This window comes from Ailuropoda melanoleuca, chromosome 17, assembly GCF_002007445.2.
Source record: "Ailuropoda melanoleuca isolate Jingjing chromosome 17, ASM200744v2, whole genome shotgun sequence".
Classification (NCBI taxonomy): Eukaryota; Metazoa; Chordata; class Mammalia; order Carnivora; family Ursidae; genus Ailuropoda; species Ailuropoda melanoleuca.
Window position 1 is genome coordinate 34,805,995 of NC_048234.1, and position 25,868 is coordinate 34,831,862.

Here is a 25,868-nt window from a genome sequence, read left to right on the forward strand (position 1 = left end):
GGACTGGGATGGCAATATTGGAAATGGAGAGAAGGGGAAAAATGTAAGAGTTATCTAGAAGGTAGAATTGGCAAGACCCAGATGACTGCTTAAATGGTGTTAAAGTGGGAGAGAAAGAAAAATGTCAAGGATAATTTCAAGGCTTGAGTAGATAGACGGATGATGGTGCCACTCACTGGAGTAGGTAATACTGGATGAGGGCCAAGTTTGGCAGGGAGGGAGATCATGTTGGATTTTGTATACGCCAAATTTAAAAGACTGTTTCAAAATCTGAGGTGGAAATATCATGTAGACATTTAGTTATAAATAGACAGTTGCAGTTGTGGTTCTGGAGTATTTCTATTGCTCTATAGTCTCATTTGCCTTTGGTGTTGTCAGTGTTCTGGGCCAAAGCTTTTCTAATAGGTGTGTAGTGCTATCTCATTGTTGTTTTAATTTGCATTTCTCTAATGACTTGTGATCTTTTCATATGTTTATTTTTTATCTGCATATTTTCTTTAGTGAGGTGACTATTAAGGTCTTTGGTCTATTTTTTAATCATATTATTTGCTTTCTTATTGTTGAGTTTTAAGAGTTACTTGTATACTTTGGATAACAGTCTTTTATTAGATGTGTCTTTTGCAAATATTTTTTCCCAATCTGTGGCTTGTCTTCTCATTCTCTTGACATTGTCTTTTACATCAAGGTTCATTTTTGATATAAAGTTTTATGTTCTGTGCTGTCTGGCTCTGTGTGCTGAAAAATACTTCTGGAATTTGGAAATTCATGTTGAGAGGTGAAGTAGCTTTTGTGAATTCTGAAGTACTCTCTGGAGTGACATTCTAAAATTGATGTCTTAGTTTACCCTTGAAGGCTTATATTCTATGTGTCAGCACTCACCCCCTCAAAGGGAGTTTTATGCTCTTGACATTGGGCAGGTGTGGAGTTTTAGCCATGAAGTAAGAACTAAATATTGTCTGGATTCTGGGTCACTCATTGGAGGTAATTTAAAAATTACTTACACAAAAATTGAAATCTGCAATAATGTAAGAGGCAATATGACTAGTGGAATGTGCATGTGATGAGGAGTAAAAAGATCTGGTTTCTAGTGTGTGTGCCGACATGTGGTGGCTGATTATTTTGGTTAAAGAAGTCTTAAAAACCTATTTCCTTATCTGTAAAATTGGAATAATACTAACTTAATAATAATATTAATTGGTAATATGCATTGAAATTTCTTCTATCTCTTTTCATGATTTGATAGCATATTTTTTAGTGCTGAATTATATTCATTAATAATATTAATTAATAATATTGTGATGAATAATTTTATGTGTCAACTAGGTTAGACTATGGTACCCTGTTTTTGGCTAAACACCCATCTTAATGTTGGCTGTGAAGATATTTTTTAGATGTGATTAACATTTAAATCAATAAACTTCGAGTAAAACAGATTATCTTCCATAATGTGGATGGGCCCCAAACCAGCAGTTAAAAGCCTTAAGGCAAAAAGATTGAGGTTCCCCCCAAAGAAGAAGGAATTCTGCCTTCAGATTGTCTTTAGGCTCAGGACTGCGGCATTCACCCTTTCCTAGTTCTCAGCCTGCTGTCATGCCTTGAAAATTTTGGACTTGCCAGCCTCCATAACTGTGTAAGCTAATTTAAAAAAATCTCTCTGTCTCTTTCACACGCATACACACATGCTGTATTGGTTCTGTTTCTCTGGAGAACTCCAATACAACTAATACAACTGTCTAGTCACTATCACAGTAGGATAAAATCAATGAATGAATGTAACTGTGCTATATAAACCTCAGAGCACCACTCTGAAATATAAATGGCATAAAACCCAAATATAGATACAGAAGCTCTCTTGTATAAAGGAGTGATCATTTCTTTGTTCTTTATTGATATTTGCTTGCCACATCCCACTTCTAAAAATTGTTACAAGGTTAAAGAGCAGGTCTGGAAGCCAAAACATGAGCTTGGGAAGATCAGTGATGACTTGGAATGAGGGTCAATGAAGAGTTGGAGTGTGCTGGATCTCAGCAGTTTGAAGAAGAGAGGTATTGGTTATAAGCACAAGGATGGGGATGAAATAAAGGTTTCTGGATTCAGTCATTAAGAAGTAACATGGAGTAGGTTCCATAGACAAGTGGTAGTGAATCTCCACTTATATGGGCAAATGCAAGGCCACACAATGTTTTCTTGAAGTTGTATTTTTAAAAGGTATACTCTAGAGCATACTCTAGTAAGCTGTAAGACTCACACTCTGTAAAGTTATTTCAGAAACATTTACTTTCAAAGGATATCATGCATCATCAAATGGCCAAGACGGTAAGTTAATCCTGCAGGGTAGAAGGTCTATTTGTGAGTTTAAGAGTGAAGAAGACACGTTAATATCTGATTTCTTTGTTCAGATCTATCTGCAGATTGTATGGGATAAGAACTTTCTTTAATGTACTATGCACATTTGATGCTATCATGATTGGCAAATTTCCCAGATCAAAAGCTGCTATTAGCTCACTCTTTCTTTAGCCAACATATTTTTCATTCAAATTAGTACTGTGCACTGAAATGCAAGAAAAACATCAATTCCTAANTTTTTTTTTAAAGATTTTATTTATTTATTTGACAGAGATAGAGACAGCCAGGGAGAGAGGGAACACAAGCAGGGGGAGCGGGAGAGGAAGACGCAGGCTCATAATGGAGGAGCCTGATGTGGGGCTCGAACCCATAACGCCGGGATCACGCCCTGAGCCGAAGGCAGATGCTTAACCGCTGTGCCACCCAGGCGCCCCTAGCCAACATATTTTCATTCAAATTAGTACTGTGCACTGACATGCAAGAAAAACATTAATTCCTAATAAAATATGGCCCAATATTATCTAATGTGTTATATCTAAAGATCATCTCAAAAATGCAAAGTTTAATAGAACTCCTTAAGGTAGTGTACTAAATAAATATCTTTTTTTTTTTTTTTGCAGTACCCTCATGACCAAATTTATTTTTAATTGCTGGAATAAATGACTTCTGTTCAGATGGTTTTAGATAAATCCACCCAGAGCTGATTCCTTGATGCAAGTGCTGATGTGCAAATAGCAAGAGGCTGAATGGAGGCATAATCAATAATGCATCTAGAGGCTTTCAACTGAGTTCAGTCAGAGTATCTATTAGACCTTGTCTCTCAATATCTCATCTCTCTAGCTAATTTTTCAAATATTCTAAGGAAACTTGGTGGCTATAACCCACCTTTCTTTGAGCAGTAAGGACAAAAAAAATTATTCCCAGAGGGATGAAGAATATTTTTCTGCAATGATTCTGTTTATATTTGAATCTGTGTCTCAGTGATTATGCACAACTAATATATATTTCAGAGTCTTTTATTTATTCAGTGTTTGTTCAAAAATATTTATTGTTTTCTAGATGTTAGGCACTGTTGGGGATAGAAGACAAGTTCTCTGATGTTTGTGCTCAGTGATTATGCACAACTAATATATATTTCAGAGTCTTTTATTTATTCAGTGTTTGTTCAAAAATATTTATTGTTTTCTAGATGTTAGGCACTGTTGGGGATAGAAGACAAGTTCTCTGATGTTTGTGCACTGTTCAGTGGGAGAAGACAGAAGATAAACAGGTAAACCAAAATATATAAGACCCTTTATAGCTATTACATATAAGTCCTAAAAAATAATGAAATATGGGTATTACAATGTGGGGAGTAGGATTGGCAGGTTTATAGGGTAGTCAGGGGATGCCTTTTCAAGGAAGTGACTTTAAGCTGAAGATTTGGAAAAAGATCTCCAAGGCAGAGGGAGCTCTAATCCAGAGACCCTGAAGTAGGATTTACAGTTAACCTTGAACAACCTGGGTTTGAACTGTGTGGATCCACTTATATGCAGATTTCTTTCAATAAATGCAGCATAGTATTGTAAATGTATTTTCTCTTCCTTATGATTTTCTTAACAACATTGTCTTTTCTCTATCTTTATTGCAAGAATATATCATATGATACACATAGTATACAAAATACATGCTAATTGACTCTTCATGTTATCATAAGACTTCTGGTCAACAATAGGCTCTTATAGTTAAGTTTTGGTGGAGTCAAAATTATGTGTGGATTTTCAACTGCACAAGGGGTTAGTACCTCTGACTCCTGCAGCGGCTAGGGGTCCAGTGTAATATGTTCAAGAAACAGAAGGGAAGCTTGCATGGTCAGAGTGCAGAGATCAGGGGGTAGGACTGGTGTGAAGGCTGTGCAGGATCTTGAACACTGTGATTGGGAGTTTGGATTTTATTCCAGCTATACTTGGAAGCCACTGGAGTGTTTTGAGTTGGGGATTGACATGGTCTGTTTTTCCTTCCTTCTGCCATTTTCTCCTTGTACTTTTCCAGGCACTTAGCATTCAGCTTTTCGATGGATTTCCTGAGTCAATATTTTAAATAATGTTTGCTGGGTAGTTCCTGTCTGTTTGAGTAGCTCCATTCTGGGAAGCGGTAGCTATAGTACTGTTACTCCTTTTTTTTAGTTGCATAATTTCCCCAACATTTTTGGTTTAAAATCGCATAAAGTTGTTACTGTAGTATTTCATAAAGTGAAAGAGTTGGCTCTGTGTTCTTGGAATTTGCACACTGATAGTCTATGAGTCACATTCAGCCCATAATTTTATTTGATCTGTTTGGAATCTTACAAATTGGGAGACTTAAGATAAATGTCTGGAATAATATGATGATCTTATTTGTATATATCCAATGGCTCATATTTGGAAAATAGGATTAGAGAAAGAATTTACAAGGGACTTAAGTAAAAGCTAAAAGACAAAGAGCTGGGGAGGCAGATTTTACAAAGCCAAAGGTGAAAGCCTGGAGACCAACATTCATTGTATATGACTTGCAGCGTTCGGGAAACTGTCATGCTGCATAGCACTTAAAGAGGTCTAATAACCCATATTGTAGTGGTGCAAATCCCAGATCTAATGCTTTTTAATTGTATGACCTTGGAGAAATTACCTTTCTCTGCTTCGATTTTATTCTGTGTAAAATGGGGATAGTAAGTACATTCTTCATAGGGTTGCTGTGAGAATTAAGTTATTAGTACTTGAAGCATTTAGAACAATGCCTGTTGCTTAGTAACATTCCATAAGTATCAGGACATTTTACAGATTAAAAAAAAAAAAAAAAACCCCAACACTTGACACTCAAACAACTAATTGATACCAAAGAAGTTACCCAGCAAGTTAGTGGAAGAGTCAAATCCTGAGACCAGCTCTTTTAAGAAGCTTTGTTGGTGGTATTTCAAGAGTAATTTGAATTGTTTGGTTTAAATACCAGCATTGCCAGTTTTACCACTGGTTCGCTCAAAGTTTTATCTAGATCAGCAGTTCTCAATTTTTTAATCTTAAGATGTTTTAACACTCTTAAAAATTATTGAGGACCCTTGAAGATCGTGTGTTTATGTGGGTTATAGCTCTCAGTTCCATACTGAAAATTAAAGCTGATAGTTTTAAGAAAAATTACTCATTAATTTATTTTAAAAACCTATTATAAGCAATCATAAATAACATATCTTTATGCAAAATAACTGTTTCCAAAACAAGAATATTTGGAGAAAGTGGAATTATTTTACATTTTTATAAATCTCTGATGTCTGGCACAAAGACATCTGGGTTCTTATATCTGCTCTGCATTCAATCTGTTAAAATGTTACTCTGGAAAACTCCAATGTGTGCGCATTTTCTTATTAATATGAAAGTAGTTTTGAATTGACAGATTTTCTGATAGTCTGTGGGACCTCAAGAGGTCCTCACAACATGATTTGAGAACCACCGATCTGGGTAAAATTAGAGATTTGAGATAGGAAAGATACAATTTCTGCCTAAGTCCCAAAGCATACTTTAGAGGTGGAAACTCAATGGCCAAGAGCAAAACTTTATAGGAAACAAACACTAAAATCAAACCTTTGTTACGTTTTATAAGATTAATAACACTACTTATGTATCGTTACAACAAATGCCCATGGCCACCCTCAAAATATTCATTGCATTATGTAATTACAAAGTATTTTCTCTTCAACCACCCCCCATCCCAAGTTGTGTGTCTGAAAGCACTTAGGTGAAATTGGCCAGAAATAAATTCATGAGTAAAAGCATGTACTTTTAATTCAGAGGAAAATGAGAATTATGCCACATATTCACCTGTCTTCCTTTTTGTCCTTCCAAGCTCCTTGGCCCTCCTGAGTATTGTATTAGTTTGCTTTGTGATGAAAGTTGCATAATTCCAGTGGTTCCTTTCTGTAGTTGATAAGGTTATAGATGGGATATTTGAAGGATAATTTCTGCTTGCTAACAGATCCAATGATCTGTGAAGAATTCAGTTCTCTTCTTATTCCATAGATGTGAAGACTGGCTATTATACAGTCTGCATTTAGAGGAAGAAAATTGTTTATAATCAACCCAGCAAAGCACTGATATTTTAGGCTGGTACATAGAAAAAACTTTGGATGAACCATTTCTTCTAATGGGGTTCATTCTGATGAGGCCTGAGTATTTGTGGACTCTTCAACAGGCTACATATTTGATTTCTTCAGACAAAGCTTGAAGTGTCACTTCCTCTATGAGTGCCATCTCTAATGTATTCATTTATTTATTCAACATTTGTTGGTTAGCCACTATGCCAGACTAAGTGGTAGATACTAGTGACCCAAAGATGAATGTCCAAAATTTATATATTTGAGGAGTTCAGGAGATAGGTATATAACTAAATTGCTTAAATGTGTGTGAAAAACGCTGTAATAGAGACACGAGAGCACAATGCTTTAGAAGACAAGCAAGGGGAGACTGATTCTCCATGATTTGTGAAAAGTTTCTCACTGCTGGAACTGGGTGCTGTAGAAGCTACAAGGATTTAAGGCAAGTGAGGAAAGGGCCTTACTGACAAAAGGAACAGAATGAGTAGAGGCTTGGAGTTGTGAAAAAGAATGAGGTGTTCAGGGAATGATGAAAATTTCCATGAGACTGGTATTAGGGTGCATGTGAGTGGAGGCTGGGGCAAGGCTGTGGTCACACTGTGACAGTTCATAGGAGGTGAAATGAAAAAAAAAAAAATAAAGCTGGGAGGGGGTTTACATTGAACCCTTAAGCCAGAAGGAACCATCAGTGGGCTGTTTTTGTTGAGGTACATATTTTAGAAAGATTTTTCTGGTAGTGAATGGGCAGGAAGTGAAATCCATTAGGGAATGGAAGCAATGGTTCAAATGAGATAAAATGGTTTCTTGCACTGAAGCGGTCATTGAAGAGAAGCAGTAGGGACACAATTGAGAGGTATTTAGAAGCTAGAATCAACCATTGAGGAGATTGACTATGGAGAATGAGCGTCACAGTCTTAAGAATGATTTGTAGAAAACTGAACTGGTGAATTACAATTAGAATGATTACTAACCAAACATGGAAGAGTGAAGCAAAAATAAGAAGGAGTAAAAATGTTTTTTGGAACATGCTGATTTTTACTGACCTGTGGCTTATCTAGGTGGCACTTGGAAATACGGGTCTCAATTGAGATAATGAGATGTTGTGTCTTCCTTCTAGAAATTTCTGTAATATGCTCAATGTGTACTACATATGAGGTTGGTGACAAACCTTTTGCTATCATTTCTACAGTTCTTTTGTGCCTTCAGCTAGAAATAAAATTTTCAAAGGTTTCCAAATATTTTGAGTCTCATATAGTAGTAAGCTTTCAAAACACAGGGATTGGGGGATGGACAAAATAGGTGAAAGGGACCAAGAGGTACAGATTTCCAGTTATAAAATAAATAAGTCATGGAGAAGCAATGTACAGCATAGGAACTATAATCAATAATATTGTAATAACTTTGTATGGTGACAGATGGTATCTAGACTTATTGTGGGGTTCACTTTATAATGCATAAAAATATTGAATCACTATGATTCACCTATAACTAATAGTATATTGTATGCCAATTATACCTCAATAAAATAAAATAAAGATAAATAAAATAAAAGGCAGGACAGGGATGATGGATTCTATCTTTTTTATTTTCCCACTGTGCCTAAGACAGAGCTAGGCACAAATTAGGAAAAAAAAAAAACACCTAATGTCTTTCTTTTAGGTCTGAAGACAGAATCAGAGACTGAAGGCAATAAAGAATATTTTAGAAAATTGAGCAATTAAAGAAATGCTGAGAATTAAAAGGAAAAAAAGAAAATCCTTCTAAGGATTCTTAGTAAGAACTGGGGGAAAATGGAGGATATGGACAGGAAGGGTCTTTTATTTTTGGCACTAACACTAATTGGAAGAACAATGGTTGTTAGGAGGGTATTTTTTTAGAAGAGAATTTTAAAAATATAAAATACTTGTAATGTTACATAGAGAAAATCTTAACAAAAACATCTTTGAGGGTTAACATGCTGGTTGAACTTGAAGATTTCAATAAAAAATCTTGGTCTCTAAACAGAGAGATACTAAATCAACAAAAGTGTTATTCATTATAACTAAAATGAAACAAAGATTACAAAATTAAATACCTTAAAAATAATGTTTTGGGTGTTTTATACTTCATAAAGAGAGGACTAAGCTCAGTGGAATATACTAGGTTTTTTGCTATGGCTATGATGATGAATTTGTTGGGTAAATTATTATTTTGTTTTATCTTCAGGCTATATTTTGTTTTCTTGCTATGTCCTGTCCATATATCATCACCGCATCTGTGGTTATTTTTTAAAATCACTTTCTTTACTTTATAACAGATACTGGTTTGCCTAAGAAACTGTTAAAAAATCTAAGTTCTGATCACGTTCAGGGAACACAGTCTTTAGGTAGTTCATATCTGATCCATATCATTAATTTAACTTTGTTTAGATACTATTTCAATTCAAGCAGACATCGCTTAAGAGAACATGCCAAATGAATGAGGTGGTGTCATATGTCTTTTAAATAGAAATCTTGCTAAGGCTTGTACCTGGGGAAAGGCTAGTAGGATTAAAATCAGTGACTCTTTCACCTCTCTTTGCTCTGTCAAGTATAAGAGGAGGAGGTACTAGGAAGCTTTGACAAAGAGAGCAGGGACTTTAATTGAGGGCAAGTGGGGCTCAGGCCCTGTTTCCTAATTGTAAATGTTTATTCAGATATCAGAGGTGCAAATCCAAATACACTGCGATTTACTAGAGGGCAAAGCTCACTTAAATAAAGGGCCATTTGATTCAAAGAATTTTTTTTTCTTTTTAAAGAGAGAGAGAGAGAGAGAGGGGTTGAGGGGAGGGGCGGAAGGAGAGAGAGAATCTTAAGCAGGTTCCATGCCCAGCCTGTAGCCTGATCTCACAGCCCAAGATCATGACCTGAGCCAAAGTCAAGGAGTCGGATGCTTAACCGAGCCACCCAAGCGCCCCTTGATTAAAAGAAATTTAAAAGGTCTTTTCTTCAGCCAGATACCTACGCATATTTTTGTATTTCTGGAGAATCTAAGAGTCTGAATGTGGAGCTGCACCTTACTGTTTTTTTCCTTACTTAGAACTTTTTTGGTGTGAATGTGTTTCTGTCTATGTATGGATCCACAGTTTGCTTTTCAGCATAGAGGAGAGATTCCTGATGACCAGCACTCTTCATTTCTAGTTACTATCACATATATTACTTTTATAGCTTCCATCTTGCTATTTCAATGAATAAGAAATGTGATCACAGGGCAACTGGAGTTAATAACCAATTTTAGGAGGATATTGCTTAAATGGTTTCTCAATTATGTTCCACTTGGTTCCTTGTGTTGATAAAATGAAAGCCTCTTAACAGTAGAGTTCAAATTGTAAAGTTGAGTTGAAGTTTGAGGATTCCTGCTATCCTTTAACATTTAATGGCACTCAATTTTCCTGGCTCGTATTTTTGACATAGTGTTCCACGTTTCATCTGTCATAGATACATTCTTACTTGGGCCTCTGGGCCAAATGAACTCCACCTATTATATTTTGTGCTGTACTGTTCAGTTGTTCTTTTATTTAGTAGGTCATTATTAATTTAATGAATCTGGTCCTAGTCCTTTCACACATGATGCCATAGGTGGGGAAAGGATTCAAATGTTCCTAAAGTATTGATGAAGATTTTCTTGTCATGTGAATGCCATACAAGGAGTTCTGAAGCCAGAATTTCTTGGTGGCCAAATATAAAGCCTTCTAATTAGAAGTGTGTGATGCTATCATGAAAACATTATCAAACCAGCTGTACTGTGTGTACAGATTTTCTGTTTTTATTCATGTGTGTGCATCTATTACAAACATAGCACAAATAGAATATAAAAATAAGTTAACACTCACAGCCAAACCTGTTAAATTTAGTTCAACAAATTGTATGAAACCCTCCATCTGTTAGCTACATTATCCTCACAATGATAATAGGCAGGGCAGATTTGCTGGCTGAGTTTTATAGAGAGAACGGCTTGTTCAAAAAAATATATAATAAGCTCCCCTAAATGAAACCAAACCAAACAGCATTATTTTCTTCTCTGTGGCTTTGAGTGTTTATGTTGTGGTATTACATTTACACAGATGTTATTTTTGATCTGTTGTGCCAAAGGATGACTTTGAAGCTCATTTATCAATAATTATTGCTTTGGCCAGTATGAGTCTTCCAAAAGAACAAACAAGTATGAGGAACAGATCTTTTGATTTCTTTAGTAATGGGTCATGCATAGCTGTTTTCTACCTTTTGTATCTTTTCCCTATGGTTTGCTCTTGGTGTTGCAAATACAACATTTGTATTTTGAACAATACAGAAGGGCACAGAGGTCTTTATCATGTAATAACTTGTAAATGGAGTAATATTTACATTCTAAGGTTATTGAGGACTGCTCCAGACAAAGAAGTACCTGGCATTCGTGCTAATTTCTCAGCCGATGAAGAACTTAGCTTCTCTCCCAGCATCCACATCTCATTTAGTGGTAGTTGTGACCTCTTGGGGACATCTCAAAATTAATGGACTGCCTTTCTAGAGTGTCAGATTCTCCTAACTATTTTTTTGTGAACAGCTAACTTAGCTTTCAGATCTCTTCCTCATACTCTTTAAAACCTTTTTCATTTAAAGTGAAAAGCTCCTCTTTATGTGTGAAGCATCTGCGTGCTGGATATATAGGAGCCTAAGATAAATGAATCAGATAATCTGTATAGGTTCACATGCTTACTTGGAACTCTAGGCACACTTTTATTCCATAAACACTGGTTTCCTTTTCAATTTTGGGGTGTTTTGATAATGTGCCTAGAAAAACCTTAAAACCTGTTAAGAAGGCATAGCTACATGTCACATATCTAACATTATTCATTATTTTTAACCCTCTTTTTATTTATTCTGAACAGTTTTTTTTTTTTACATAAACAAGGTTGGAGGTGTTCCATAGAAATAAGAATCATGGAACGCAACAGGTCTCACTGTACACTATCTTCATTAGTAAACCAGTTTTCCCAAGTTCTCTAGGTGTTAGGACACGTTTCCCTTTGCATTGAAATTGAAATTCCCAGTGCACTGAAGTGCATTGAAACAGTAGTGTACCTCCTCACAGTCACACCCAACATAACCACAGGAAGGCTTGTCTTCGGATTCTCATCCCCCACGAATCTGGGAATTCCTGAGGAACATGTACCTGTTTTCCAGATCCCACTTTGGGGGATGCTTGCCACCCAAAAAAATCCTTATTTCTATGTGTTAATGTATTAAAATGCTCTTGCTTTTTAATTTGTTAAATTCTAAAATTTTAAGAACACTGTGAGGGTCAGTACTGTATATTTTAATTAAACATGTGTGTGAACATTTCTGTAGGCTGGATCTGACCTCAGGCTGCTATTTTGCAACTTCTGTTGTTGAAAAGAATTTGGGCTTCACCTTTGCAAAACCAAAAGGCCAAAAGATCAATGGAAGTTTTTTTTGTTTTTGTCTTGGCCAAGTTATCTGTCCATAAATCATGTTTTCATTTTCATTTAGAGATAATGGAGAAAAGAGTTATGACGTTATAATAATATTTTGATCTTGCTGCATAGACAAGATGAAGATTTGGGGAAGCATGGTAGTTTACCTGAAAGTGTTTGTTTATAGGAATCAGTGAGGAATAGCTGAAAGGACTTAAGGGAGTTGGAATCAGACGGATCTAGGCTTAAGCCCAGCTCTGACATTGAAGTGTAACTTGGTGTAAAAGACTCTGTGAGTCACTTTTCTCTCTTGTAAAATGGGAACAAAACTTCGCTTACACAGATAATTCATACAAATGGCTGATCCTTAGTAAGCATTAAAAAAGATCTTTCTTTCTTTCTTTCTTTCTTTCTTTCTTTCTTTCTTTCTTTCTTTTTCTCTCTCTCTCTTTCTTTNAAATGGCTGATCCTTAGTAAGCATTAAAAAAGATCTTTCTTTCTTTCTTTCTTTCTTTCTTTCTTTCTTTCTCTCTCTCTCTTTCTTTCTTTCTCCTTTCCTTTCCTTTCCTTTCCTTTCCTTTCCTTTCCTTTCCTTTCCTTTCCTTTCCTTTCCTTTCCTTTCCTCCTCTTAATTAATTTCTACACTTGCCTTAGTTCCAGTATCAGAACTCTCATCTGTTTTGTTTCTGTGTAGGTTTTGCAAATGTGTTGAAGTGGGATGGCTGTCTTCCAGTGAATGATTAGTTTTATCAAATGGCAAACTATCTAGTCTCATGGCCACCTCCCCAGTACATTTTGTTGTATTCTGAGTACTGAGTTAATCCATCTCGCTGTGCTTACTTGACATCTAATGGCTAGTCCCGCTGACATAACCTTAGCAACCTTATTCTGCATACGGAGCAGCCGAGTAGCTCCTCCAATTATACCTTTGGTTGTTTTCCTAGTTGCATGCATTTCTCTGTTATATTGCCATTCATACCATTCTTAATGGAATTTGGGACAGAAAAGCTGCCATCTTTTTTTTTTTCTTTGCTTGTTATCATTGGTATGTATAAGCGAGTACGAAGCAGTCTGGAGAAAGCACAGGTTGGGTATCAGGAGCACTGTGTTTCAGTAGCAGAAGGTCTGCTATTAGCTGTATGCTATTAGTCAAGTCACCTGATTCTGGGGTGATTGGTTATCTCATTTGTAAATCAGAGTTAACAGTGTTTGCCCTGCTTATCTCTCTGGGTTGTCATGAAATAATAGATACGAGGAATTTCATTGTACAAATGTAATGAGATTGAAAAATAAAGGTCATCATTTTAGACTTTTAAAGAATAGAGCAGAGGTTCTCAAACTTTGCTATACATTATAATCACTGCAGGAACTTTAAAAACTCCCCATCCTCAAACACAGCCATTAAATAGCTATTAAATGAGGCACTGGGAGTGGCACTGGTCATTGATATTTTTCTTCCCCAGGTGATCCAATTCACAGCTAAGTTTGAGAACCAGTGCGTCAGCATCTTCAGCATCTTGCTCTTAGAGTGTGGTCCCCAGACCAAGAGTTATTAGCATCATCTGGAAGCTTGTTAGTACTGCAGAATGTCAGGCCCTCTCTAAACCTGCTGATTTAGAATCTACATTTTAACAAGATCTTCGGTGATTCATTTGCATGTTAAAATTTGAAAAACATTGCTTTAGACGTTATTACATGTGTTTTTTTTTGTTTGTTTTTTTGTTTTTGNCAAGATCTTCGGTGATTCATTTGCATGTTAAAATTTGAAAAACATTGCTTTAGACGTTATTACATGTGTTTTGTTTTTTTTTTGTTTTTTTTTTGTTTTTTTTTTTTTAAAGATTTATTTATTTATTTATTTGACAGAGATAGAGACAGCCAGCGAGAGAGGGAACACAAGCAGGGGGAGTGGGAGAGGAAGAAGCAGGCTCATAGTGGAAGAGCCTGATGTGGGGCTCGATCCCACAACACCGGGATCACGCCCTGAGCCGAAGGCAAATGCTTAACTGCTGTGCCACCCAGGCACCCCTACATGTGTTTTGTTTTGCATTTGAGGAAATCTAGAGATATTAAGATTTTTACAGAGGGTCACAATTCTTGCTAGTGAGGCCAGGACTGGAATACAATTTCCTTGAATTCTAAACCTGTCCTTCTCCCACACTTTGGGTAAGGATGAGCATTATTCTCCATATGGAAGAAAAAGGTGTGGATAAATTCTTAATAGTGTGTACACTCCGAGTCTAGTTTGAGTTTTTTTTCAGATGTGGTTAATGGTGTCTCCCCAGACCTGTCGCCTTTGAGAACAATGTTCATGAGGTGGAGAAACGGACTGAAAACTGCACTTAGATCGCTTTGAATATTTTGGGAGAGAGTGGAACAGTTGGCAATTTGATTGTGCTTGTTATCAAGTTTCTTATGAAAATCTCCCACCCCCAAAGCAGATTCCAATAAAACAAAATTATAAAATAAGACTTTTCTGCTCTTCATTAGCTGATGGATTAGTTTAAAAAGACCATGGCATGGGATAAGAATACTAATGTGCAGGGGCGCCTGGGTGGTGCAGTCGTTACGCGTCTGCCTTCGGCTCAGGGTGTGATCCCGGCGTTCCGGAATCGAGCCCCACATCAGGCTCCTCCACTGGAAGCCTGCTTCTTCCTCTCCCACTCCCCCTGCTTGTGTTCTCTCTCGCTGGCTGTCTGTCTCTGTCAAATAAATAAATAAAATCTTTAAAAAAAAAAAGAATACTAATGTGCAGCATGCTTAATAAAATTTTTTTCTTATAGTTACTAACTTGAATTTTTTGGGAAGGGGGAAGCCCTGGGAATTTGGGGATGCAGGTAGTTCTGTAAGTGACTGGCTGAAGATGTTGAAGACAGAGCTTGTGCTGGGCTCGGTGTTCTAACCAATCTAGCTAGAATATGAAGGAAGCTGGAGAGAAAATGCAGTCTGGGTTGTTGTTGATCTGTCCAATCAGACACCACCATGGGTGTAGCAGATGTGTGCCATGCACATTGAGATGTGCTATTTAAAATTTCCTAGGGTAGTACTTGCTCGAGACAATCAATATGTTGGACTAATCCTGCTTCTTAGTAATATGTACCTAGCTCTCTCCTCCTCTCTGCACCTGCTGTGCCACTGATTATACTGTAAGTAATGGCAGCTTTGCCTTGGGAGGTTATGGATGTGCAACAGATGGGGGCAACCCATTTGTGAAGGTGTGTAAATTTCAAATTGCTAGTTGTAGCTCCTTGCAAGAAGGCCATGGGGAGCAGGAGGGAGAGAACCCCAGTGGGAGTGACACCCAAAGCCACAATAATTTCTGATGATTAACCTCCAGTTTTTCACATCAACTATTATGTATGTTTTCAGGATCATAGACAAAATGATTGCTTTGCTGGATGGAATATCTGGCGCTATGAAACTATCTAATTTTCCTCACATGATATCATATGTTTGGTAGCACTATTTATAGCTAAAGCTTCCCTCCCTTCTTCCTCCTTCCTATTTTTTCCTGTATTTGATGTACCTTCCTGTCCTTCATTAATTTCTGGAGATTTCAGCCAGAAATGAGGGTAGTGAGTAGTATGATAGCAGCAGTGGGCGTCAGAGCTTCCTGTTCCAATGGTAAGAAATGTGTGTATGTGCAAGTGTGCGCATGTGTGTTTGTATCTGGTTGGGAGAGGATTCCTAGAATAATGTTATTAGAGCTAGAATAAATTTAGAAACCTTGAATCAAATGCTTGTGAGGACCAAAGCAGAGAAAATAAATGAGTGACTGAGCCAAGAGTAAGAGGGAATAGGGACTGTGCTGGACCAGGCAACATCCATCCTGTCTTAGAGAGCAGGTCACCAGCCAGCTCCACCAATCGTGGCTAGAAGGAGTGGCAGCCCAGTGCTGTGAGATATTATGTGATATTTTCTGATATCTAAATGTTCATAACTAATTGAGATTTCTTTTTAACACTATGGATGCCAACTGCTATCAGGCCCAAAACCATGTCCGGGGACTAGATGGGGCCTGAGGTGCAGTAGTTGGCAAACTTGAGTTAGTCTGTTGTCCTTATTTCACAGAAGAAAAAGGATTTGTGCAAGCACATAGCATTGGTGAGGTGCAGAGCGGAGAAGAGAACACAGGTCAGGAAGCTTCCCATTCCTCTCACCTTCCAAGACACCTACAGCAGGAGTTATGTGGCAGGCACTGAGCTAAGTCAGGGTTGGGTTACAGCCGTGGCTCCAGCCCACAATGAGCTCACAGTCTAGCAGGGGTGACAGACAAGCAAACAAATAGCTGTAATTCCTTGGGGTCTGTGCAACAAGGAAGTAGCAACAAGATGCAGTGGCAACACAAGGACAAGTATCTTTTGTTGAGGAAAGAGGGGCGTGGGTGGAGAGTCAGGAATGGGTCTGCAGAAATGGTGATGCCTGAGTTTGGTATTGATACGTAAGTATTTTAATTATAGTTATACTGTTTTATTAGTTTGCTTGTTTCTTTTACATTGGTTTAACAGCTGGCTTATTACTGTGATTCTGATGAATTTTGGGAGGGAAAATTGATAAATTATTTCATATTCCCTTTTCAATTTTAAGTTCACATATACCATCCTACCTCAGAAGTTTGGGGAGTGTTGTTAAGGAATAGGGCAGGTATTAACTCCTTTTTTGGAGATGAGGAGATTGCAGCCCAGAGAAGCTAAGTGTGTGGCCCACGATTACCTCATAGTATGTGCAGAGATAGAGCTGAGCAGAATGCGAGCCTTTCTTGTTTGCAGTTGCTGCTGTTTACACTCTGGGTTCTGATTTGGTGTGGGCCACTTGGTCTGGGCATGTCTCATCCATCCTATGCTGCAAACCCAATTCTGAGTTCTTGAACCCTCAGGAGTCTTTGCTTCAGCTTTCCTGGGAAATTGCTAAGTCTGAGAACGTAATTTCTATGCTAGTGGTCAAAACTTCCAGTTTTAGAAATGCTACTATGAGGTCTGTTTGTTTCCCTTTTGTGCCCCAAAACTGAGGAGATATTTTCTGCGTTCTTACTAATGATAACAATGATGCCCAAGAAATTCTCTCTTGGAAGTAGGATTTGAAGAACCACCCTTACTGTACATTGGAGATAAGGTGAGGACAAATGTTTGGAAAGGCTCTGATTTGAAGTACAGAAACACTCAGGCTTCCCTCATATGACAGTGCAGCTTGTGCATTGCAAAGGGGCCCGGGCAAGAGGTTAACTGGGAAATGAAATCCAGGCCCTGCTACACTCCACAGTTGTTGTCCTGCAGGGCTATGTGCAGTGGGGATGGGGTTGGGATTGATGGCTGAAGGTTGGGTAGGGGGCTTGGGAAATCCTGATTCTCACAAAGGCCCAGCCTAGGTCAGCAGGGACCTTGGGAATGCTGTAGGGTAGCGTTGAGCTCATACAAGCAAGCAACTTAAAATTTACAACAGTTACCTTAGAAATTCAAGATGATTTAATCAGTAAGAATGAGGCACTTGTATTGAGTATTTACTTTGTGTTTGCAACTTTACTGGATATATATAAATACACACACACATAATATTATATATATATTTTATGGATTACGTGGATATTATATGGACATATAATATATATAGGATATATATATGGATATATATAATATATATATGTAATATATATGTTAGCCCACTTAACCTTCCCAGGAAGTCTGGAATATCAACATCATCAACTACATTTTCCAAAAGAAAAACTGAATACCAGAGAGGTTATGTGACTTGCCAGAGGTGATGCACATGGTCACTAAATGGTGGAGCTGGATTAGATTTGGATTTGGCAAAGTCCAAAGAACATAGCATAGGAAACTTAAGCAACGGAAGTGAATTTTCTGTATAATGGAGAGGAATTTTATTTCATATTATGGTTTTATTTGTAGTGCGTGTATGTGTATGCGTGTGCACAAGCATGTACATGCATGTATGTTTATGGTATGGTGAGATGGTAACAGAGTAAGGAAGATAGAGGAAAGAACAGAATGGGTAAATTCAGTTCTAGGCCAATGTTAGCTATTTGCCTTCAGTTTCTCTGCATTAATGGAGGCATTAATGGAGGCAAAGAGTCTGGTGGAAAATTTCAAAAGTGGATAAGTGCATTATCTGTATTTGGCATCGGGTGTGTGTATAATGGTTTAGAAAATTATAAAACAAAGAAAGAAACCACTTAGTCAATATTCAACTTGGAAGGAATAGGAAAGCTGTACATTTTATCAACTCTGCTAAATCACCCCTCTCTACTTCCTTCTCCCACGAAGCAGTTGTCTCTTAGGTAAGCACAAGTTATCCTTACAGAGGGAACTAGTTTCTCTCTCTCAATTTGCTTTTTTTATTTTTTCAAACTTTCCTGGAGAAATTAAGGTAATTAAATAGGTTGGTGTAATTGAGGAAATTTCCAGCCCTCTTTTCCAATTTCTGTTAGGCTGTAGCCTGCAGTTGGGAGTAAGAGTACCAGTCAGTTAATCTAACATACTTTTATTGAACACCTACCATAGGCAAGGTATGGTGCTAACTTCTGGTGAATGCACACATAAAATGACACAGGCAGACATGCAACCAAATATATTGTGCTTAGACTCTATCAGAAAAACAGGCCTAGACTGTACCAGTTAGAGATTCTGGGATATCTAGTAAAATTTGATGTTATTAAAACCAGTATTTAAAAAAAATGTTTAACGTTTATTTAGCAGAGGCAAGATTATTCCCAGCCAGGATTTTTTCTTTTCTATTTTTTCTTTTTCTTTTTTCATTCTCTTTCTATTTTTCTATTTTCTATTTTTTCTATTATTTCTTTTCTATTTCATCAGCTTTGTTGAGCAAGATTAATTTGTATGTTACCATCATCCCATTTTATTCCAGCGAAAGCCCTCTTTTATTGATTCTTGCCTTGGGCCACCACCCAACTGGCCCAGTCATTTATTTTGCTCTCTAGAGAAGAATGGGGCTGGTGGAGACAGGGGAGGGAGACAGAAGTAGGAAGACTAATTCTGACTGGGGACTGAGCCAGGTCTCAAAGAATGAATAGCTTCTAAAAGTCAGGAAACTTAGGGCAAGGACAGGATGGATCTGTCAGGAAGAGTGCAGCAGGGCAAAAGCAGATCCAACCAAGCTAAGATTGCTAGGACTGCAAACTGAAAGACATATTTAAGTCTTCTCTTGCTGATGACAGAGACAGTCCTGATGAACTGTTTCTGGCAGATTCAAAGGTCTTACTTCTACTGTGATACAGCTCTACTCATGAAGGAAAAAAGGTTCAAGCTGAAATGAAGGGGATAAGGGCCAAGCCAGAGTGCTTGTCTGATTGGTGCTCGTGATCATTCATTTTAACATCGTCCTGTTCTTAAATACAAGCATTCTGGGCCTGCTTCCAGCTAACCCTGCCGCCCTTCACCTTGCTTTTCTTAAATAGCTTCTCTTGAAAGGATGTGCCATTGGTGAATGACCCTCTGTTACTTTTTTTTTTTCATATTGCTGAATTAGGAAGTGGCACATCTTGAGGTTATCCAAGGACTTTAGATAGTTTGAGTTTGCTGTCTTTTAGGACAGCTACACTAATTGGGCTAATTTAGGAAGTTAATCAAAGGGCAAGGAAAGTACTGGGCCTGAGGGCTGAGAGGAAGTGAAGAGATGTGTCTGTTGGTTCTGTTGGAAGCAGGGGTTTTCCACGTGCGAGACCTCCTAGGGACACCAGAGAAGTTCTTCCTCTAGACTGAAGGAATGCCTGGTGCTCTCCGAATGCAGTCTTGAGGAGAATCTCTGCCACACCACTAGTCAGGGTGATAGACACTACTTACACAATTATAACTCCATTTTAGCTTCTTGGTCCTCACATTTAGAAACAAACCTATATTTGTAATGCTTCTTGGTTAAGCATTGATGGATCCATAGTTTTAGCCTTATTCCCTGGCCACAGGGACAATACAGGCACAATAACTGGGGATATTTTGAGAAGAGGGCATTTAGAGAGAGTATTTAGACATATTTAGAGAATATTTAGGGTTACTTGGGGGTGTTCCAGTCCAAATATGTGGGAATTGAGGTTTTATTTGGGCACACCCAATTTTTCATCACCTTTGATGTTTTTAAGGACATGTTACTAGCTTAGTATTTTTTCAAAGGGTTTTTGGTAGAATAATAAATTATATTTTTTAAATAATAAAGTCTGTGGCTAAATAAGTTTGGGAAATACTTGGGTTAAAGATGTTAAACAGATTTTTTAAAAAAACATTTTTTATTTAAATTCAATTAATTAACAAATAATGTATATATTTGTTTCAGAGGTACAGGCCTCTGATTCATCAGCCTTATATAATACCCAGTGCTCATTACATCACATGTCCTCCTTAATGTCCATCACCCAGTTACCCCATCCCTTTACCCCCCTCCCTTTCAGCAACCCTCATTTTGTTTCCGTGATTAAGAGTCTCTTATGGTTTTTCTCCCTCTCTGGTTTCGTCCTGTTTTATTTGCAGACTTTTTGTTGTTGTTGTGGTTAAGTGCAGAGCTTATCAGAGCTTTAAATACGGTAATGAGGTTTTTGAGTTTATAAGAAGAATATATGGGTTTTTTGTTTCCTATTTTATGGCAAACCAAGATCCACTGGACACAATATGGAAAGTATTGCTCTAGGTCATAATTTACATGTGTTCTCTTGGAGAAGCCACTTTACTGCTGAACTGTAGCTTTGTAATATGCAAATTGACGAGAGAGCACTTGGAATTATATGAAGACCAAATGGGATCTTGCTAACTATAAAGTGCTGGGTAGATGTTATTTATTATTAGTCTACAAAATTTATGTGTGAAAATAGAATATTTTAAAATTACTATTCAATGCAATAAAATTTTAATTGCATTTCAGCTATGTTTTACTGATTACACAAAACAAACAGGTGAGAATGAAGTTCAGAGAATAACAGTGTAAGTTTGAGCTCTAAGCCAGTGGTCTTTTTCTTCCATAAAGTTAATAAAGGGGGTACTCCTAAGTGTTTCAAGACAAAAGGTTTTTTAATATAGGAGTTATTATTATTATTTAATGGCTTTGGGGGACTGGAGATAATTTACAGATACTGCATCATAACAAGTTTTAACAAAACAATTTTAAGAAACCAGAAATACAAAGAAGTTCAGACATTATCACACAATCAAACTCAGCTCACGATTCCAGAAATTTCACAAGATGCATCAGTATAAATTGAAGGAATGTAGCGTAATTGGACAATGAAAAAGATAAATAAAAGAGAACTCCTTAACTCCCCGATTATTCATGTAAAATGTTGTATATTTAAGCTATTTAGATTGGGGACTGGGTCTTACATGATGTTGTAGTGTTCTTCCAGCACCTGGAACAGCCTTAGTAAGTTCTGTGAAAACAAATTAAAGGACAGATTTGGTCCTGTGTCTGTGTTCCCGGAAAAACATGGTTTAAATTAGATTACCATTAAGTGGGTTCATACCTAGTTGGCAATGAGATTTGCAGTGATTCAGTGTCAATGTAAGTATTAGTTGAATGAAACTCCACAGTGGTCAGTCTTTGGGCAGCTCTGGGGATCCATCCAGACTAATTCACTTAAAGAAGGAAAAAGAATCTCAATATTCAAGAAAGTAAATTCTTTATTGTTTTTGAGTAAGTGTATAAAAAAAGGAGCTAAAAATCGAACATCATATACTCATACTGGGCAACAAAGCTTGCTGTTATAGAATCAAGACATTTAAGGTAAAATTAATGGAATAAACAGGTCCTTGTCTATAAAGGTGAACTTCTGAGGCCTTTGGATACGTTATTTTCCAAGAACATGGGTAGCTTTTTCCAGAGCTGCACTCATTTATCCAGGCCTATTTTTATTAGACTAGGATAATGCGTATATGCTGTCTTTGTTTGTAAAACTGATATGCTCCCATGTCATTACCCTAGTTGGCATCACGGTGCTGTGTGTGAAATCAAATAATTCAGCTTTTGGAATCAGGTCTTTATTTGGCTATTTTCTGCATTGGAGGGATACTATAATTAAATAAAATAATTAGGAAATGAATGCTGTTTAAATCTGCATCATCCAGTATACTAGCCACTGGCCATATGTATCTATTTAAGTTTGAATGTAAATTAATTAAAATAAAAAGTTTAGTTTCTTGAGTCTCACTGGCTAATATTACTTTCTGCTCTGTTTTTTTTTTAATTTAAGTATAATTAACTTACAGTGTTATATTAGTTTCAGGTGTATAATGTGATGATTCAGTAATTCTATACATTTCTCAGTGCTCATCAAGATAAGTGTACTTTTAAGTCCCTTTATCTATTTTACCCATCCCCCTACCCACCTCTCCTCTGACAACCACCGTTTGCTCTCTGTATTTAAGAGTCCACTTTTTTGCTTGTTTTGTTTCTTAAATTCCAAATATGAGTGAAATAATATGGTATTTGTCTTTTTCTGACTGACTTATTTCAGTTATCATTATATCCTTTAGGTCCATCCATGTTGTTGCAAATGGTAAGATTTCATTCTTTTTTATACATCACATCTTCTTTATCCACTCATTTATGGATGGACCCTTGGGTTGCTTCCATATCTTGGCTATTGTAAATAATGCTGCAATAAATATAGGGGTGCATTTATCTTTTTAAATTAATGTTTTCATTTCTTTTGGGTAACTGTTCAGTAGTTGAACTACTGGATCATATGGTATTTTTATTTTTAATTTTTTTGAGGAACCTCTGTAGTGTTTTTGACAGTGGCTGCACTAATTTGCATTCCCACCAGCAGTGCATGAGGATTCCTTTTTCTCCACATCCTCACCAACACTTGTTATATCTGTTCTTTTGATTTTAGCCATTCTAACAGGTGTGAGGTAGTTTCTCATTGTGGTTTTGATTTGTATTTCAATCAATAGTTAGTGGCGGTTAGTGATGCTGAGCATCCTTTCATGGGTCTGTTGGCCATCTGTATGTGTTCTTTGGAAAAATGTCTGTTCAGCCCCTCTGTCCATTTTTATCAGGTTATTTGGGGGGAGTATTTAGTTGTATAATTTCTTTATATATTTTGGATATTAACCCTTTATCAGATATATCATTCTCCCAAATATCTTCTCCCATTTGGTAGGTTGCCTTTTTGTTTTGTTGGTGGTTTCCTTCATTGTGCAAAAACTTTTTATTTTGATTTAGTCCCAATAGTTTAATTTTCCTTTTGTTTTCCTTGCCAGAGGAGATATACCTAGAAAAATTTTTCTATGGCCTATGTCAAATAAATTACTGCCTATGCTTTCTTCTAGGAGTTTCATGATTTCCGGTCTCACATTTAGATCTTTCATTTTTGAGTTTATTTTTGTATATGGTGTAAGAAAGTGGTCCAGTTTCATTCTTTTGCATGTAGCTGTCCAATTTTACTAGCACCATTTGTTGAAGAGACTGTCTTTTTCCCCACTGTATATTATTGCTTCCTTTGTCAAAGATTAATTGACCATATAAACATGGGTTAATTTCTGGACTCTCTATTCTGTTCCTTTGATGAATGTGTCTTTTTTTGTGCCAGTAACATACCGTTTTGATTACGACAGCTTTGCAGTGTATCTTGAAATCAGGGATTATGGTACCTCCAGCTTTGTTTTTCTTTTTCAAGATTGCTTTGGCTATTCAGGATCTTTTGTGATTCCATACAAGTTATAAGATTATTTGTTTTAGTTCTGTGATCACTGGCTCATTTTAAGTGCTCAGTGGTCGCATGTGGTTAGTTGCTATGTACTGGACAACACAGATGTAGAACACTTCCATCATTGCAGAAAGTTCTACTGGGCAGTATTGTTCTAGAGAATAGTAAGTTAGGTATCTAGATATAATCCTGTGTGGGCAGATTTGTGTTATTCAGCCTCAAGTAGAGGTCCCTAGAAGAGAGGGTAAGTTAATAGTCATTGGCTATATGACGAGCTGTAGTAATCAACCTGTAACTTCAGAAAGGAATAATAAATTAAACTCAGGTAAAAGTGGAGCAGGAAGAATTTAGATTAGACTTTATGAAGACCTTACTGCCTATAAAGATTAAGAAGCCCTGGAATAAAGTAAATGTGCAAAATATGCAAACGTGTTCTGGATTATTGATAAAAATATGTAGTACAGTAATTTCTAACATTTTAATGTCAAAAATATTCACATGTATGGATGTTATTCTTTTATAAAAAGTTAACTTTTAAAGGTATTCACATATCATTGTCCTGTGTTCCAAAACCTGAGTGTAATGATACTTATAGGGTCTGTTGTTTGAGAAACCATCTGAAAAAGAAAAACTGCTACGAAATCGGTAACACTTTGAAATCAGTATCTAAATACAGTTAGGGACACTTGGCTGGCTCAATCTGGAGAGCATGTGACTCTTGATCTTGAGGTCATAAGTCTGAGCCCCACAGTGGGTGTAGAGCTTACTAAAAAAAGTAATTAAAATTTAAATGCAGTTAATCAGTGTTATTTTGTGTTTGGTGGGATATATTGCTTAGTCAGTCCCAGCCAACATTTGCTGCTTATGTGGATTTTGGGGCCTCTTTTAATAATTTTGAGCCCTGCCACCCATAGGTCTGTGGTTCATGTCTGGGAGCCACTGGTATATACATTCACCTCAGAGTAGTTAAAAGGAGTTGGACTGGAGGCTGGAGAAAGACGCAAATGACTTTTCAATGTTCTCTCTGTACCTCAACTTCATGATTAATTACTTCTGCTCGTATGTTTGAGTTTTGCTCTTTTTTTTTTTTCTGGCCTGTATCCAGATTTTTACCAATTTGATCAGAAATGAAATTTTTCATTTGATTTAAAATCAGGCCATTGCAGGCTTTTGAAAGCTCAACGATAGCTTCTCATGTCTTATCTTTAGTACCCTGAAAGATCATTTTATTAAATATAAAGCCAGATGATCTCCTTTATCTAAGATGTCCATTGGAATAAGCGATGTGAACACATTCTACACCCGGCAGGACCTTCAGTTATGAACATTTAAGCGTGAAAATCTTGAGTTCCCTTTTTAGTCATGCAACCTTGAATTCCTTGAGAATGTGATTGTTTCTCCCCCTCCCCTTTTCTTTAAATCTACATTAATAACATAGGTCTGTGAACATCTCATTGAAAAGGATTAGCCCTTAGGAGAGAAGGGATTTGGATTCTTGACTTGTGCTCATCAGCCCAGGATGAGGAGTTCAGGACCATTGGTTAAGGTTATGGGAAACTTGGTCATCCTGTGTATAATCCCATGTGGACAACAAAATCTGTTGGGGAAGCAATTATGAGGGTTAATTTTCTTTTAATGTTGCTTTATTCTGGAGGCTGGATTCTGGTGGCAGGCAAACAGATTCAGCAGTTCAGCTGAGGCAGCCTACATCATGGTTCAGTGAAACCCTAAATCCCTTCAATCACTTTAAGAACAATGTTTCTTTCAGAAGTGCCAGAGGCACAGTGTGTAGAAATCAACATTCAGGTCATTTTAGCTATAGGAATAGTTCTGTCTATAACTGAAGATGAAATATTTCTTTTCCCATAGCTCATGCCCAGTCTAGGACAAGAAAAATTCTTTTACAAATTGGACTACAAAGACATGCTACTGATGAAGATAAGTCATCTTTAAGTTTTTGGGTCCATAAATTCTTATGAATGGGAAAGGAAAAATACTTTAAACACAGTGCAGTTTAAGGAGCGTTTATTGATTAGCAACTTTTTGCCAGGCACTGGGGATATGATGCTCTTTAATGGGGAAGTCAAGCTAGTGAATATGCAGTCACAACATAGGGCAGTAAGTTTGGTGTTAGAGCAGTGCAGAGATTTCCACGGTAGCACAGAGGAGAGACATCTGTCTCAGCCTGTGTCAGTGAGTGGGAGCTAGGATTAGGAAGTCTTCCCAGAAGATGTAGTATCTGAGCTGAATCATGAATGACATTTTTTTTAATGTTAAAGAGATAGAGTTGGAGGAAATTGAGGTCATAAGTGGGAGATGTCTGCGGA